The 10033-nt window shown below is 59.1% G+C and overlaps 1 protein-coding gene across 1 annotated transcript in view; it reads left to right on the top strand.

Annotated features, from left to right (window-relative positions):
• The first annotated feature begins 6011 nt into the window (after nt 1-6011).
• The window catches only part of WNT11 (Wnt family member 11), a 21553-nt gene continuing 17531 nt past the window's right edge, over nt 6012-10033 (top strand). The window contains 1 exon segment of the mRNA XM_040630864.1: nt 6012-6294. The gene's annotated coding sequence lies outside the window, so the exon portion shown is untranslated.

The raw sequence follows: 10033 nt of genomic DNA, 5'->3' as shown, positions 1-10033 counted from the left end.
GAATGCCCCCCCATCCCCAGCCACCTGACAATTCCTCCCCCACCTGCACATTATTTATATAGACATGAACGCTAAGTACAAATGAGCTCTCCATCTGGAACTGTTTATGTACCTGGCAGAAAAGGAACTAACCTTGATCGAGGGCTGATTGCAAGCAGAGCATTTTACATATATCATCTTCAAGCCCCACAGCAACCCTAGGCGGTACATTTCACTACTCCTATTTTCCAGATGAGATGACTGAGGCTCAGAGACAGGAAATGTCTTATCCAAGGCCATACAGAGGTGGGGCTGGGGTTAAAACCCCAAACCGCATGATCCCAGAAACCATGCTTGTTTGGGGCCCTGGTGGAAACACTTCCTTAAGGGTAGGGGGTGGCCGGCCTTCTGTGTGCATGAAATACCTGCTAGTAAGGGAGCTTGTCGGGGACCACTGTGACACGCCTAAGGCCGCCATAGAGAAGAGGGGATGCGGGAAGAGAAGTAGGGCCACCAGAGGAGTCCTAGGTCTCCGCTCTAGATGCAGGAGAACCTTCTCCCAGGTAGAGCGCTCTCACCATGGAAGAGGTTGTCCTGGGGGGAGTGGGCTCCCTTCCCTGAGCATTTGTAAGCAGAGGCTGGGTGAGGCCATTCGCTTACTCACTTGGCAACTTTGGAGCAATCCCTGTCGGCTGGCCTTGAGGGAGCTCCAGGGATGCAGCGTGGGCCAGACAGAGCCAGTCGCGGGCCACATATGTTGCCAGAGCAATGAAGACATTCACCGGGGCTCCAGGGCCAGAACTTCTGAGACATGACTGGGTGAATGGCCCGATGCTAGATTCTGAAATGACCTTAGACAAATGCACATTTTTAGCTTTTTCACTAGTTAAGCCCAGTCGCTTCCGGTGTCTCTCGCCGGGTAACAAAGCATGTCAGAATGTGGTGGCTGACGGGAACAGGGAACCGTGGGCTGGTTCTCCTGATTCTGTGGGCTGACAGGCCAGGTCTGGCACTCTCCGTGGGCTCGCTCGTACGGCTACATTTGGCTGGTAGGTCAGCCAGGCCTGGGTTCTGCTGGGCTGGCTGGTCCAGGCCGGCCTCCCTCTGCACCGGGCCTCTATCAGTTAGTAGCCCAGTCTGGGCTTCTGACATGCGGTGGGCCGGCTCCGGGGGGGCGGGGGGTGCACGCAGATGCTGCAAGGCCCCTGACGTCTGGGCCCCAGAACACGCACAGCTTCAGTTCTGTCACTTGCACGGGTCCAAGTGAGCCGAGGCCGGCCCAGAGCAAGGGATGGGGAAATAAACTTCACCTCTGGGTGGAGTCATATTTCAAAGGGGGGGGGTGTCCTGAGATGAGAGGAATTGATGACATTAAAAACTACCTCACTGACCTTCCCAGAAAGAGTTCAGACCAGTGACAATAACTGGATGGATTGTGAGTTTCACACAGCACTTGGGGGGCTCCTAGCACCCCAGCACCAGCCCCAAACCCTGGGGAGTACAGCTGTCCCTGCAGGTCACCAGCCACCCCAGTTTCTCCTCCAGCTGCATGAGCCCATAGGGTTTTCTTCTGTTTAAGCTGGTTGGGGTTGGGTTTCTCTCTCGGAGCTGAAAAAGGCCCGGAAACGCAAACACTGTCTCGTGAGCGGTCACCACTACAACTAAACGATGGAGAGTTGAAAGTGGCCTCTCAGAAGTGACGCTCTCTGTAGACAGGGCTGGTGGCATTTTGTTATGTGCACCCAGGAAAGAAACCTCTCGGTCGACCCCGGCCCCTCAAGCCTGCTCCCTGAGGCTTGTAAAATCACAGTCCCTCCCCCGAGGTACCCCGGGAAGAGGGGCGCAGAACTCCCTCCCCCAGGCGATGGGCAGAGGCTAGGGCAGAGGCTGAGACAGCTGCAGCCCTGCCTTCACAGCCAGCCTCCACCACTCAGGGGCTGCAAGATCTTGCACCAATTTCCAGACAGGTCTCGGGGGCAGTGCTCTCCTCTGCAGAGCAATGCCGGTCTCACCCTCAGGCACAGAAACGACTTGGTGCCCTGTAGGTGTGGGGTCAGCCAATAGTACTTCTTTCCTGCAATGTTCTCTCCCCGTAACCTGGGAGAGGGTGGTTTAAAGGTGTTCCCATTTTGCAGATAATGAAACCAAGGATCACAGAGGCTGAGTGACTTCCCAGGGTAAGTGGGTGAGTGAAGGAGGAGAACCTAAGAGCCGGGCCCAGGTATTCTGATGACATGCTCTTTGGTTACCCTCCCCCTTGGTCTGGAAGATATGGCCTCAGGGGGCATGCCCACCCCGAGATCAGAGGACAGCTGAGCTGGGTTACTCTGCCCAGACCCCTGTTCACCTGCCTTCCCAGGAAGACTTTCTAGAAAGCACTATTGAGCTGGAAATAGCACCTTTGGTCTCATAGTGTCCACCATGTCCATGGTTCATCCTATGACATAGGTAAGAGTCAAGGAGATCCAAGACCTGGGTCCTAGAGCTGAAAAAGCCCTTGGGGGTTACCTAGTATAACCCCCTCACAGATGGGGTGACTAGGACCCAGGAAGGGCAAAACAATTATCTGCTATCACACAGCAAACTACTGACAGGGCTAAGGCCTACATCCGGGTCACCTGTCTCCCCATCCAGGGCTCCCAGAAAGAGCCGGTTCACCCCACGGAAGGGAAGCTGAGGTGGGTGGAGGGGTCAGTAGAGGCCAGCATGATGAACAGAACTGGAACTGTAGCTTCCCCCACCCCCATGTCCTTTCAGCCTGGATGCCCCCCGCCACAGCAGGCTGTGCAGGGGTGGGGGATGGAAAGGTGTGTGCCCCTGACCAATGGCAGTTAGGCAGGGGCTGAGAAGCCCATGGACAGGAAGTCCCCAGCACGTCTGGGCGATCAGATAACCAGAATCACCGGGGGTAATTGAGGAGAAGGAAAATATATGAACATCTACGGCAAGCAGCAGCCAAGAGCATGCCCTCCCAGCCTAGATCAGAACCTCCTCTCCTTGGAAGGGGAGCTTGCAACCAGGCGGCCAGCAAGCCTTGACACACAGCAGCCCTTGAGGAGCCCCTGGACAGAAGGAAGGAGGAGGAAAAGGGAAGACGGGAGGTCTGTTGGTCCTATAGATGAAGAAATTTTTTCTCACAAGAGTCTCTGAGAATCCCAGAATGCCCGAGGTAGTAAACTACTTCTCTTATACAAAATGGGGAGGCTGGCATTCAGGGAGGGGCAGCCCCTTGCCCCAGGCCTGCCTTGACTCTGAATCCAGGGCTTGGCCTCCATTTTTGCCTCTCCTCCCCTCCCCTCCCCTCCCCTCCCAGGACAGGGTTTTCAGCCCTAGCTAATGGCTGGGTCTTGATTCACAAGATAGAGCCGAGTATCATGGAGGGGCCCTCAGGGCTGGGCTTCAGGAATTCTGGGACTTTCTCCTGGCTTCCCTCAACTCTTCAGACAGTGGGAAGTCAGGATCCCCCCCATCCGATTCAATAGGGGCTATCAGCTATAGTACACACGGAACCAGAAAGATCCGGGTTCAGATATTAGCTCCAACAGTTGCCAGCCCCACCCTTTTGAGCCTCAGCTTCCATATCTATGAAATGGGGATACTAATCCCATCTTGGAGGATACAGAAGATTTGATGGGATAGCATTATTCCCATTTGACCGATGAGGAAACTAACACTTGGGGAATTTAAACACCTTGCTCACGATCACACTGCCTAAAATAAAATGGGGCAAAATCAGTATCGGAGCCCAAGGGTGTGTGACTCCTAAACGCTTTCTGTTTCTACTCTAGCTGGGAGCCAGGAGGAGATTTCTGGCTGGAGGACCGCTTATGCAAATGTTTGCAAGCGGGGGGGCCCCTGGGTGGCTCAGTCTTTAAGCGGCTGCATTCGGCTTCCCTGCTCGGTGAGCCTGCTTCTCCCTCTCCCTCTGCCTGCTACTCCCCTTGCTTGTGTTCTCTCTCTGTCAAATAAATAAATAAAATCTAAAAAAAAAAAAAAAAGAAAAGAAAAGAAAGAAAAGAAAATGCAGGCAACTCATTTAGCTTTTCTCTAAGCAGAAAGTTAGACCCAGAGGAGGGTGCATCCCAACTGGACTGAGGCCACCTGGAATGGCTCTATGGGGCCAGAGTGCCTTGGGGTGGGAGAGCTAAGACACAGTCTTGGTCCCTGGATGCCTCGGTCTCTGGAACAGCCTTATCCCTCCAGGCCCACTTTCTAGACACCCCACCCAAAGCCCCACTACCTTCCTGCAGCTTTTATAACCCCTAGCCTCCCACAGCTTTTATTGACCCTAATGCTCTGGGGGAGGAGATGGGGTGTCCCAGCCTGTGTTCACAGGGACATTCCCATGACTCTATGCAGGAGTATATGTGCATTCGGTGTTGCGTGCTCGGGAGCTGCGTGTGCATTCTAGCCGTGCAAGGAAGCCCATCTGTGTGCATGAACTGGCTGGGGGCAGTCATGTGTTTGGCCTCGTCTTAAAGATGTAAATGGCCATTTCACTTGTGTCTGTTACTGAATGTGTGTGGGCGTATGGTGTGTACAAGTATCTCCTGAGTGGGTTGTGACCATTTGTGGGGTGACATGTCCCAGCCCTGTGTGCAAGGGGGACTGGCTGTCACGTGCAGAGGGTATTTGTTGGGCCGAGAGCTTGCAGTGGGCTCTGTGGGCCCAGAGGTGTGTGTGTATGCGGTGGCACCTGCAGCCAGGCTGGGCCAGCCTATGGGTGCCACTCGGGGGGCAGCTGCAAAGAATGGACAAAAGCGTATCAAGTGTTTTAGGGATCCGAGACAAGCCCCTTTTCACGAAGTCTATATTTCCCTTCTAATGAACTAGATTATCCTTGAGATTATGCTGGGACTGAGGCCCCCGGAGTTGGAGCAAACAGAAACCATGGAAACCTCAGCACCTGACCCAGCAAGTTAGAAATGGGAGAGCCGGGTGTACCATCAGCCAGAAAGGCCAAGGTGTGTGTGCGGGAAGGGATGGACACTCACCTAACCTGTCCCAGGGAAGCTGCCTCAGAAACACAGCCCTAGCCCCAGGCCGGCTGGCTGCTGGATGGGAAGCACCTCTGTAGTCCCAACTAGTTTCTTTTTTTTTTTTTAAGATTTTATTTTTATTTTATTTGTTCGACAGAGAGAGAGACAGCCAGCGAGAGAGGGAACACAAGCAGGGGGAGTGGGAGAGGAAGAAGCAGGCTCATAGCGGAGGAGCCTGATGTGGGGCTCGATTCCATAATGCCGGGATCACGCCCTGAGCCGAAGGCAGACGCTTAACCGCTGTGCCACCCAGGCGCCCCCCCAACTAGTTTCTAAAACCGTTCTCCGCTGGTACCCGCCCCCCCCCCCCGCGGGGACAGGACGCAAGGTGTCCAGAAGACTCCCCAACAGTCACCCCAGAGGCTGGAACGCCTGCCTTCTAGTGCTCAAGGTTTACGGCGGGCTTCACAGTGCAGCGCGCTGTCGCTCCTTTTCTCCGCAGAAAACTCAGGATGGCGGATCCCTTTTCCAGAACTGGAACCAGACGATTAGAGAGATGACCCCTCAAAGGACGTCCTGGGACGCCAACGCAGTCCTCGGGACCCCCAGATGTCTCAAGTAACCGATCTGCAAGAGGAACACCTAGTGATACCCGCGGGGCTCCAGGCTGAGCCCCAAGTGGGACTTGCCTCTGAGCCTTGGCTTTCTCCTCTGTCAAACCAGACTGGTTGAGGTTCCTTGCTCGGCTGGCTGCGAGCTTTAGAAACCGGCCCTACCTGGGCCCCACGCACCGCAGGTCCGCAGTAGGCTGGCAGCAGGCATGCTTATTAAAAACCAGCTCCAGTTAATAAGTCCCCGCTTTGTAATTCAACAGGCTGCGAAGTCCTCTGTGCCGCTGGCGCCGCGGGTCCGTGGCTCCGCGGGGACCCCGCCCCCGCCCCCCGCGCGCGGCCGGAGCCACCCGGTGGGGTTTCGGCGCGCTGACGTGGGCGGATCAAAGCGACTGCCCGCGCCTTATAAAGCAGTTTGGGCGGCCCGCGCCGGAGACCGCGCCGCGCGAGCAGGAGAGCTCCGGCGAGCGGGCGAGCGCAGGCCCCGAGAGCCCGGGCAGCCCCCTGCAGCCTGAGTCCGCGCTACAGTCAGTCCTCGCGGAGCCCGAGCCGACCGGTGTTCGCGGGGATCCCGGGCGTCCTTCTGCTGCCGCTGCGCGAAGAGGGCGCCCTCGCCGCCTGCCCAGCCCGGAGAGCGCTCGGGTCCGCTGGGGGCCGCGCTAGCCGCTCCCCCGCCGGCCCGGGCAGCGGGGCACTCAGGGCGCGCCCGTCGAGCGCCCCAGGAGGTGAGCAGTGGCCGCTGGCAGCGCGCGGGTGCTCAGCTGGGACCTGCCAGGGCGGGGGCGTCCGAGTCCGAGGGGGATGGCGCGACCCCGTAGGGTAAGCACATCAAGTCCTTTTCCACACCTCCCCTCTGCGGTTCTCCGAGGAACCCCCTGGAGGAGCGCAGCGGCGGGGGCCTGGGGGGCGCGGGCTTTCCCGGCCTGTATGCTGGAGGTGGGATGTGCCGATTGTGCGGGCCGCTGCCAGCCTTCCCGGCCCGGTTCCCCCGATTCGACCCTCTCTCTCCCACTGGGCAGGCGAATGAGGTCATGCCCGAGCCATCCCGGGGGTGGGGGACTTGGATCGTGAGGCCGGGCAAGAGGGTGTGTGTGGCGGGGCGGGAGAGGGTGGCCAGAGGCGGAGAAGCACTGCAGCTTCTACCAAATTGGGGGCGGGGGGCGGACGCCTTGCTTTGAGACCGATTCCCCGAGGCGGCGGGGGAAGGGGAGAACTGGGACTTTGTTTACAGACCTGAGCTCCAGGCTGGGGGTGGGGAGGAGAAGAGTCCTGTCCCGGGACCGGAGGCACATCTGGAGCTGCCGCGAACATCTGGCTGAACTCGCGCACGAGCCCCACACCTCCCACCTCCTGGTGCTGAGGTGTCTCCGTGACCCTGAGGGTCCTTAGGCTCTCAGGGTCCAGCTCCAGAGGGGTGGCAGGAGGTGCCCCGGGTTCTCCCACCCCACCCTTCCCACTTCTAAAATAACCCGTCTCGCGGGTAACCCGGCGCATCGTTCGCAGCAGAGCAGACAGATTTCGCAAGACTGCCGGCTGGGGTCAAAGCCGGGTTGTGGGCCCGGCCTAGCTTCGCGTCGCAGGTAACCTTGAAGCGGTCGTTCGGCGTCACCGGCTTGCAGGGTCGGCTCTGCCAGCTGCGCAGCCCGAGGCTTCAGGCCTGGCCCGCGCCGACCTTGCGCGCCGCGTGGACACCCGGCCCCGAGCGCGGTGCCCGCTCCCGGTCCAGTGCGAGCTCCTCCCGGTAGCGGAGGCTCGGCGTGGCCCCGCCGGCTTGACTCAGAGGGGCGGCCGCCCTAGCGGTGGCGTTTCCAAGGACTTCAGAGCCCAAGGCTTATAACCACCTGTTGGAGCGGATTGCCGCTACTGAGCACCCGGTGCACAGCCCGGGAGGCCACTTCTCTCGCCGGCGGAGTAGCTTGGGCCTTAACCCCAGCGGGGGGAGGAAGGGACAGCTTGTCTCTCGCAGACACTGCGCTTTGACGCGGGCCCACTACGCGCCTGGCCCCGAGGGAACTTCCGCGCTGGGCCTGAAGCAAGGGGTCGAGCAGTTCGGGGCTGACCGCGGCAAGTGGATGTCTTATAGAACGACCAGCACGGAGAGGGCACTTACTCTACGCCTCATCCCGTCCCTAGACGGGGACACGGGGCTCAGGAAGAGGAGGGGACTTGTCCAAAGTCCCACGGCGCGGGAGGCAGCTGCGGATCCAACCTCGAACCCCGGCGTAGCGCCCCCTGGCGGGCCGGGGGCTCCGGGAGGCGAGTGCGCCCTGACCCGCAGGGCGCAGGCTGAGGGTGACCCAGCAGCGCGCGCCGCTGTACTGGACGCTCTTACACTCGACAGGAATAATCCGTCAGGACTCAGAGGGCCAGGCCAGGTGCTGCCTCTCCCAGCGACGTGCTGGGGTGGTGGAGGGAGAAGCTCGGGACCACCCGGCCTCTCAGAAAAAGCCTGGAGTAGCTGTAGGCCTGGGTCCCCGTTTGCTGTGACCAGGGCGGCCCCTCCTCTCTCTGGGCGAGTTGGGCTGGACACGGATCCCCCGCTGCGAGTCCGCACTCTCCTCCGTCCGCGTGCAGTCCTTTCCTCCTCCCCACTCAGGAATGCAGGGCGCCTGGCGGGGGGGGGGAGCCCACATTTCGGGATGGGGTGGGGGCGAAAAGAGACAGTGACTGGAGTTTTGATCCTCTCCCCTCCCCCCATATCCAGCCGATACACTTCTCGTTCTCAGGAGTGTGGCAGACTTTCAGGGCCGCAAGACAAAGGGTTTGGATGCAGGCTGGGTGGGAAGAGGGGGCTCAGTTACACTGAGAGCCCCGCTGAGACCCCTAGCCTTGGACTCCGCACGTTTGTAGTGAGCTCCTCCGTGTTAGGCGCCTAACGGGAGACTGGGAAGGAGGAAAAAGAAACGTAATTCAGGGTTTTCTCCCTGTCTTCTGGGTTATGCCGCAAGGCTTCAGAAAACAGTGCAGTTTCGAATCTGTGTGTGTGCTTAAGGCACTCACGGACACGCACACACTACACAGGCATTCGTAACAGTGGAAACTCAGGCAGAGAGGGGAGCTCAAAGACCGCAGGCTCCTGGGAGGCTCGAAAGACTTCGGGAGATGTGCGGTCAAGTCCAGTCCCTTGTTTCATAGAAGGGGAAACAGCCTGGGCGTGGTGGAGGGCTCGCCCAAACTCACACAGCCAGATGAGAACGCCCCCTTCCCGCTCAAGCGCCCCCTGTTAGGCGGGCGCCTCCTTTTCCAACTCCCCGAGTCCTTTAGAAAGGGATCTCTTTTCTTTGTCTCTGCTCCTTCCCAGGGGAGAGGGGCTGGAGAGCTGTGCTTGTCTCCGAGAGAACGTCAGGTGTTGGTAAATTTGGGAGAAGCTGGGAAGAGAGTTAACGAGGTGAGAATGAAGAGAGGGAAGACTTTAAAAAAAAAAAAAAAAAAGATGAAAAAAAAAAAGAAAAAAACCCGAGAGGCGGCCCTGCGACCTGTGGGCGGGCGGGGTAGCGGTTTCTCCGCGGCCCCAGGACGTCCCCTGGCGGCCAGAGGCGGCATCGCGTTGGCCCCGGGAGCACTGCTTAGCCTTGGCCAGGCTGTCCCGCCTTGGCTCCGGCCTGGGCACCACCCGATGCTCCAAAGCGGGGGCCGCTAGGCGGGGACTTGGAGACGCGGGACCACTGTACAAAGACCTTTGCCATTTCATTTCTCATCTTCCCTTTCACCGACGTCCAGAGCAAGCCCCCATTTCCTAGCGACCATCAGCGAACTCACAGGACACCTGGGAGTAGAACACTGAGCATAGATCTGCCGCTCACTGGATGAACGACGCCGTTCCACATCCCCGGGCCCCAGATTTCTCATCTGTGAGATGGGGGCAGTGATGGTACCTATGTCACAGGGTTCCTGGGAGGAGCAAATGCGATCAATTCAAATGCGATAAACTTCCTTTATAAAAGGCGAATTGTGTCTGAATCCCAGTTCGAATCACAGTTGTGTCCCTAGTCTACAGAGGAGGTAAACTGAGTCCCAGCGGGGAAAGAGAATTGCCAAGGCCCTCCCTACTAACTAGTAGTTCATGTTTTGGAGATAACGCACATCCTGGGCCGGCCATCTGCCCTCGCGCGCGCACCCGGCCTCGGCCCTGACCCCCTTCCTCCTTTCCTTTCCGTCCCTCCCGAGGTCTGTTTGTGCCCGGCTGCTCCCTCTGCCTCGGTCTCTAACCGCCTCTCTCCCTCTGTCTCTGGTCCAGTCGCCCCTTTCCCTGCCCGCGGGCAGGCTGGATCCCAGCCACGGGCCGCGCTAGGTGGACACGCCCTCGGCCGCGCTCGAGCGACACCTAATTTGAGCCAGACGCCTGCCGCGTCCGGGGCTGTGCGGGGCGGGAGGCGACGCCCGCCGCGCGCTCGGCCTCCCCGGCCGGACCCCTCCTTTGTAATTTGAATAAAACGCCCCCCCCCCCCGCGGCCCCCGTCCTGC

This window comes from Ursus maritimus, unplaced genomic scaffold (genome assembly GCF_017311325.1).
Source record: "Ursus maritimus isolate PB19 unplaced genomic scaffold, ASM1731132v1 scaffold_16, whole genome shotgun sequence".
Classification (NCBI taxonomy): domain Eukaryota; kingdom Metazoa; phylum Chordata; class Mammalia; order Carnivora; family Ursidae; genus Ursus; species Ursus maritimus.
The sequence above is the reverse complement of the archived record's forward strand: the minus strand, read 5'-3'. Positions and strand labels throughout refer to the sequence as shown.